Source organism: Mustela erminea, chromosome 8 (assembly GCF_009829155.1).
Source record: "Mustela erminea isolate mMusErm1 chromosome 8, mMusErm1.Pri, whole genome shotgun sequence".
Classification (NCBI taxonomy): domain Eukaryota; kingdom Metazoa; phylum Chordata; class Mammalia; order Carnivora; family Mustelidae; genus Mustela; species Mustela erminea.
In genome coordinates this window covers 87709917-87717642 of record NC_045621.1, presented here as the reverse complement: position 1 = coordinate 87717642, position 7726 = coordinate 87709917, and the positions used below count along the sequence as shown (strand labels likewise).

Below are 7726 nucleotides of genomic sequence, written 5' to 3'. Positions count from 1 at the left end.
TACAGATGAAGCAATTAAGTTTAAAAATATTTTTTGTATTAAATGGTAATATCTGACATTAACCAATGAAATACCTATTATTTAAATATTTTAAATGCATTTCTAAAAAAGCAGTGAGGTTTTTCAGAAAATCTTTGCTATCATGATGAAACTAGCTTATAAAGTAATAGTAAAATGCTGGTGCCAAAGCCTCAGAAAACACATATTTCCTGATAATTCTCCTAGCCCTATCCTCTCTTCTCCAGTTTCCTTATCTACTATTATTTCCCATTTTGATTGTGCAGTTCAGTGTGGCCCCTCATTTTATGTCTTTATTATTTCAGGGTCTTTCAACACAAATAACCTGTTATCTTTTCTTAGAGTACTTTTGATGTAGATAATTTGTCACCATATTTATAGTAAACAATTAGAAAGTAGTGCTCAGTTTGGCAGTACGTATTTTAAAATTGGAATGATACAGAGATTAGCACGGCCCCTGCGCAAGGATGACATGCAAATTTGTGAAGCATTTAATGGTTTTTAGACTTGTCACATTTACTGTGTTGTACACCTGAAACTAATGTAACATTATGTCAACTGTCCTTTAACTAAAAAATAATAATAATAAGGGGCGCCTGGGTGGCTTAGTCGGTAAGCATCTGCCTTTGGCTCAGGTCATGATTCCAGGGTCCTGGAATCTAGCCCCACATCAGGCTCCCTGCTCTGTGGGAAGCCTGCTTCTCCCTCTTCCGCTCCCGCTGCTTGTTTTCCCTCTCTTACTGTATCTTCTCTGTCAAATAAATAAAATCTTTAAAAAAATAATAATAATGAGAAAGTAATGAGATGACATATATTTAAAACCACATTTCTGTGTTGAGGGGCTATAGACTCTATGATTATAAAAGTAAATATTGAGCAAAGAATGAATTCTTAGAAAATGTTGATTATGGAGGAATTTGTGGATTATCTCCCTAGTATCTACAAATAAAATCTATAAATGTCCATCATCCACCATGGTATTCATTAGAAGGTACTGTTTCATAATAAGCAGGATGTTAACTAATATATATTGATATACTTTATAATTCTTAGCCTACTTCATATAAAAATAGACATTTCTACATGTTCTATTATAATTATGATATCTTGAATCCCCATTAGTAAAATTAAGTGTAATAAAGTTATAAAATGAAGAAACGGGTAGGTAATTAGGTAGCACTGAATCTAGTAGTTAAGACTTAATTTCATTGATAGCAATTTTAAAGTAAGAACAGGCAATAAATCCAGACTCTTCTCTTCCTGATAAGTTTTATGGGCAGGCTATAAATGCTAAACATCAAAAATGATATTTTACCAGGGATTAGGGGCACCACAAATACTAGTTGACTGAGCCAAGGAAACACATTCTTAGGTAAAGACTCTTTTATACTTTGTAAAATCAGATCTGTGCAAAGGAAGAAATAGGCTGAATTCCTGATAATTATGAAAATTAGAATATTTGGTAGGTGGAGAGGGAAGATTAAGAGTTACAAAAACTTTGAAAAAGGATGTTCAGAAACTTTGGAAACACTTCTTAGACCAATGTTGAGCTATGCGGAATGGGCACTTGGAATTGGCAGAAACAAAGGAACTCAATCTGGTGTGGAAAAAGGTCATAGGAACAAAAAGATGTATTGACTGATCTCTGAAAGGAGAAACTGGATCTGTTTTGACTAATGTAATTAGGTGCCCCTCTTCCCTATAATAAGAGCATTGAGCACATCACCTTTAGAAAAGTCCAACTGCTGAAGTTCATTCTTTTGTAAAATAGAGATATATCTGGAACCCAATATCACATGTTTAGCTACGAGATACGGCAGAAGAATCTGGCTTCCACATGGGCCTAATTAAAAGACTGTATTTTAGTTATTCTTTAGTGTGAATGCCACAGTTTCCCTACTTAGGAGAGACACTTGCAAAAGTTTTCATATGTCCTGTAACTTTACTGTTGAGAATAAGAACAATTGAAATTGACATGTTTACCCAGCTTGATTCAGTCCCTAGCATTCTTCATCTGGACTGTTTTAAGAGCTTTCTAATAAGATTCTTTGCTCATGTGATCTCACCACTACCCTTGCACTGTTTTATCTTTCTGAAACAGAGATTTGACCACGTTACTCTCATAAATAAAATCATTCATTGCCTTTTTACTAGCATAAATAAAACTCCTGAGCAAAGCCCTCCACAATCTGTTCACTTAGCTCTTTATTGCATTTGTACACTCTTGTTCTCCTCTTTTCCATTTGCCTTGGTTCCCGAAAGCCCAAATTTCTTATCCATTGCCAGGAGTCATGCCATTTCCACCACAATGAGAAAGTAATTACATCTTACCCTCACTCCTATCTCGACTTCTTATTCTCAATTGTCCATCTGGTGAACACCCAACTCCTTGTGGTCAAGTTCTTCATTTAAATGTTGTCCCCTCTAGGAAACCTTTGCTGACTTAACCCAGCAAATTTTAATGTATCCTTACTCCAATTTTATTCCATCAAGTTATCAGTTTCCCATAATTATTTAGTTACATAAACACTTTAAAAATGAAATGTACCTGGAAGGAAACAGTTTTTTAATTGTTATATTATTTGAATAGAGCTTAGCATGTGCTAAATTCATATAAACTTTTTTGACTGAGTAAATGAATAATACTCAACATTTATGAGACATTTATATTTTTCACATATTATGAAGCTACTTTGGACTTCATAAATTTTCTAACTTTAATCCTTTGAGTAAATTTCAGCAACAGAATTTTTTTTGGAAACAAAACTAAACTACTCTGCTACCCTGCAGATTAAATTTAGTTAGTTATGTAATTCTGCCCACAATTAAATGACCACAGTTGTCTACCTATTAAAATATACTTGAGAACCAGCCTTAAAAAACGTTTTTAGCTCCGCTGAAATTTGTTCACAAACAGAAGTTTCTACCTTTAGAAGTAGAGAATAGTTCTCATACTTATTTTTTACTTAAAATTAATCTGTTCTAAATGTACACTTCCTGCATCCATCCAGTGATTATTGAGCTACTAATATTTAAAATTAATTTGGTGAAGGACATCAATGTAAAACTCATAGCATAATTTTTGCAGTAAGGAATTGATAGCTCCAACAGTATCTTTCCCCTTTCATAATCAAAATGAGCAGAAACTCGAGTGGTTCCCCATTTCCTCTCCTCTCCTCACCACAGGGCTCGCAGTCCTTTCAATGTACCCTTGCATGAGTAACTTTTGAAGACCCATATTGTCATGACTGTTTTAACTTTCACATACTACACTTTTTAAAAATCCCTTCTTAAAATGAAGCAGCTATAAAGCAATATGCTCTTCTAAATGCAAAGCATGTATGCATTTCGCCATTTACAAATAGTGTTTTTTTTATTTTTTGTAAAATGCATTTTAGATATCCTTGATTTACGTTATTCTTAACTCTTGCCCCTCCCCTAGAGTATAACGTGGAATAAGTAGATTTTGTGTTAAGATATCTGTTGCAAATACCACTTTCTATTTTTTGTAAAGTAGTTTCAGTAGGAATTTCCCCCTCTTTTTCCTTTTTCTCTGTGCCTTTTTTACACTAACTAAAAAATTCATATGATAATCAAAATTTAACCCACATCTTATATATCCCTCTATATGTTGTCTGATTAGTGCAGAGAAAAAATAGAATTATCTCCTCCTCTGCTAGATATCTTGATGCTTGTGATAATTCATCCTATGATTGCAATAGCCTTTTTTTTTTAGCAACTATAATTTCTTATTGGTTCATACATGCATATCAGCAGTACAATAAAACACACTTTTTAAATGAGTAATAATTGTTTTGCAATATAAAGACTTTGATTAATCAAGGAAAGCATGCATTATCTTCAGTGTGCTCTGAGAGGTTAACCAAGTAAGTGTTTCCTTTTTAAAATACATTTGTTCAGGGGTGCCTGGCTCAGAGGGTTAAGCCTCTGCATTCAGCTCCAGTGTTGATCTCAGGGTCCTGGGATCAAACCCCGCATCAAACCCCGCATCAAGTTCCGCTTCGGGCTTTCTGCTCAGTGGGAAGTCTGCTTCCCCCTCTCTCTCTGATTGCCTCTCTGCCTACTTGTGATCTCTCTCTCTGTCAAATAAATAAATAAAATCTTAAAAAAATACATTTGTTCAACTATTGATTTATTCATTAGCCGTTTTTGAGACATCTATTCTGTGTGCATTCCAAAGGACTTTTTTTCCTAAGTGGTTAGACAGCTAAACCAGGTAATTGAATAAAAATATTTCATTATCCAAGGGAAAGCTCTTATTCTGATGTTGTTATCTACATCACTATAAGCAAAGATAATTTTTAGAATTCTGAATAGAGTTGCTTGTGTTTAATATGGCATACTTCATGTAAATTATTTTTTATGATCTTTGCATTATAGAGAACACTAATGAAGAACTTGTTGGCAAGATGGGAAGCAAAAGGGCAGTTCAGAGACTGTAGATTATTGGAAAAGAAACCCAGTAGTGTTGCTTACACATTAAAGATAATCTTACCATAAAAGGAAGCAAAAAAAATTTTTTTGAGAAGACATCCAATCTTCTGTTCAACTCCAAAAAATAGAAATTCACAAAGACTTCTTGAGTCTAGCTTTCTGGTTTTACTGTCCACCTTCCTCCCATTCTGATGTTTATTAATCAGCTCTAGTATCAGTTCCATCTCTATTCATACACTGTACTTAACCTGGTTCTTCAGCAATCTCAAAAGCATATTTATATATTTAAAAATATATAATTAAAAGAACTTGTTCCTTATAAGTCTTAGGATCAGGCAGTTGGCTATACTTTACTACCTTTTCTTCTTTTACATATTATGCAAATTTTTGTAGCCTTCCTTAGGTAAAAAAATTTAATTTTCTCCTTTACCACAGTAATTGTGAATCTTAAATTACACTCAATAACAGTATTTCTCCAAACTATAAATATTTGAACTTTTAATTAGGCAAGAATGATATAAAGTATAAAGACAAGAGATTGAAGACACTGAGAAATATTGAGATAAAAGGAAATTTCTAAATCTTTGACTTATAGTCTGTTCTACTCAAAAATTTTGACTCTTGTGAAGGGTGCCTAGGTGGCTCAGTTGGTTAAGCATCTGCCTTTGGCTCAGGTCATGATCTCAGGGTTTGGGATTGAACAGGCCCTGTGGTGGCCTATCTGCTCAGCAGGGAAACTGCCTCTCTCTCTCTCTCTCTCTGTCCCCCTCCCCCACCAACCCAGCCCATGTTTTCTCTTCCTCTCGCGCATGCAAATAAATAAAATCTTCAAAAAATATTTTGACTTTTGTGTATTTCATTCACAAAAATAAGAAAGGGACTGAAGCCTATGAGAAATCTGAACAAGACTGTGGTTTGACAGCCAATTGATTATGACTGATCGGTGACTTCGTCATTAGCAATTTGATCACTGTTTTCCAGTTCCCACAATCTGCTCATCCAGCTGTCCAAGGAATGCTGCTGAAGTAGGCTGTCTGCATTCTCTCTCCCATCTGCTGTTTTTATTTTTACACTTTAATTATGAAATGTGGTCCAGAAAAATGGAAAATTTTGCAATATTTTACAACTACAGTAAATTTTTCATAATCTTAGGAAAGAGTGGTCAGTCATGTGTATAAGAACACTGGACAAGATCTCACATGACCAGGGTTCTTACTCCTCTTTTACCACCAACCTGCTGAATAGCACTGGTCAAATATTGGATAACTCTCCTTTTCTGTGATTCCATTACTTGAAAGGACTAGGTTGTTGCAGATTATGGACAGAGCAAAATATTAATATTAAATCTTAAGAAATTACTCCCATATAGATCTATTGCTACAAAAACAGATTTAAAAAATCTGTCGCAGGGCACCTGGGTGACTCAGTGGTTTGAGTGGCTGACTCTTGACTTGGCTCAGGTCATGGTCTCTGGGTCGTGGAATCAAGCTCTGCATCAGCTTCCACACTCAGTGGGAGTCTGCTTCAGGATTCCCTCTCTCCCTCTCTCCTCCAACCACCTCAAATAAATAAATAAATCTTAAAATAAAAAATCTGCCTAAGTTCAGATCTGGCATAATGGACCCCGGGGTGGCTCAGTCATTAAGGGTCTGCCTTCAGCTCAGGTCATGGTCCTGGGATCAAACCCTGCATCAGGCTCCTGCTTCTCCCTTTCCCACTCCCCCTGCTTGTGATCCCTCTCTCACTGTCTAAAAAATAAATAAAAATCTTAAAAAAAAAAAAAAAAGAACTGGCATGATGTCAGACATATAGACTGGGTCAGAATAAAGAGCCTAGAAATAAACCCACACATATGTATTGTCAGTTGTTTTTGACAAACGATGCAATGGGTTAAAGACTATGTCTTTAACAAGTGGTGTTGGGAACGCTGGGTATCTATATGCAGAAAAATAAAATTGGACCTATATTTTATACCACACAAAAAACTCAACTCAGGGGGCCCCTGGGTAGCTCAGTCAGTTGAGTAGCTGCATTTGGCTTGGGTCATGATCCTGGGGTCCTGGGATCAAGCCCAGTATCAGGTGCCCTGCTCATTGAAGAATCTGCTTCTCCCTCTGCCCCCCTCACCCTGCTTGTGCTCTCTCTCTTTCAAATAAATAAGTAAAAATCTTCAAAAAAAATCCAACTCAAAATAATTAAAAACTTAAACATAAGAACTGAAATTATAAAACTCCTAGAAGGAAACCCAAGGGGAAAGCTTCATGGCTTGGTTCTTGGTAATGATTTCTTGGATATGACACTAAAGGATTAAAAAAAAAAAAAAAAGTAAAAATATAGGTGGATAATAGCAAACTAAAAAAGTTCTGCACAGTAAAAGAAACAATCTTTTGAGTGAAAAAGTGACTCACAAAATGGGAAAAATATTTTCAATCCACATATTAGATAAGGTTTTATTACCCAAAATATATGAGGAACTCCTAAACTTGATAGCAAACAAACCGAGACAACAAATAACTATTAAAAAAATGAGAAAGGGACTTGAACAGACATCTTCCCAAAAAAGACATACAAGTGGCTAACAGAATATGAAAAGATGACCCACATTATTAATCAAAAGGGAAATGCAAATGAAAATCAAATGAAATATCACCTTACATCTAGGATAGCTATTATAAAAAAATATTGGGGTTGATGTGTAAAAACTGGAACCCTTGTACAGTGTTGGTGGAAAGGTAAAATGGTGCAGGAGCTATAGAAAACAATGTGGAATTTTTTCAAAAGATTAGAAACAGAGCTACCATATGATCCAACATTCTCACTTTTAGGTATTTATGCAAAAGGGTTGAAATTAAGATCTCAAAGTATTTCCATCCCCATTTTTGTTACATTATTATTCACAATAGAAAAGGTGTAAAGACAATCTAAATGTCCATCAATGGATGAATAGATAAAGAAGATGTGGTATATACATATGATTAGATTTTACTGTCTTAAAAAGAAGGAAACCTTGCCAGATATGACACCATGGATGAACCTTGAAAACATTATGCTAAGTGAAATAAGCCAGTCACAAAAGAACAAATACTGTATGATTCTACTTTATATGAGGTATTTACAACAGTCAAACTAAAAAAACAAAGAGTAGGGGTGCCTGGGTGGCTCAGTCAGTTAAGCGTCTGTCTCTGAAGGGCTCATGTCATGATCTCAGGGTCCTGGGATCCAGCCGCACATCTCCCTGCTCATCAGGAGGCCT

The 7726-nt window shown here is 35.2% G+C and overlaps 1 non-coding gene across 1 annotated transcript; it reads left to right on the top strand.

Moving 5' to 3' along the window:
- Positions 1-416: 416 nt before the first annotated feature.
- LOC116597969 lies at positions 417-520 on the top strand. The gene has a single exon (XR_004288882.1). It is a non-coding gene; the product is annotated as a U6 spliceosomal RNA (small nuclear RNA).
- The last annotated feature ends 7206 nt before the right edge of the window (positions 521-7726 follow it).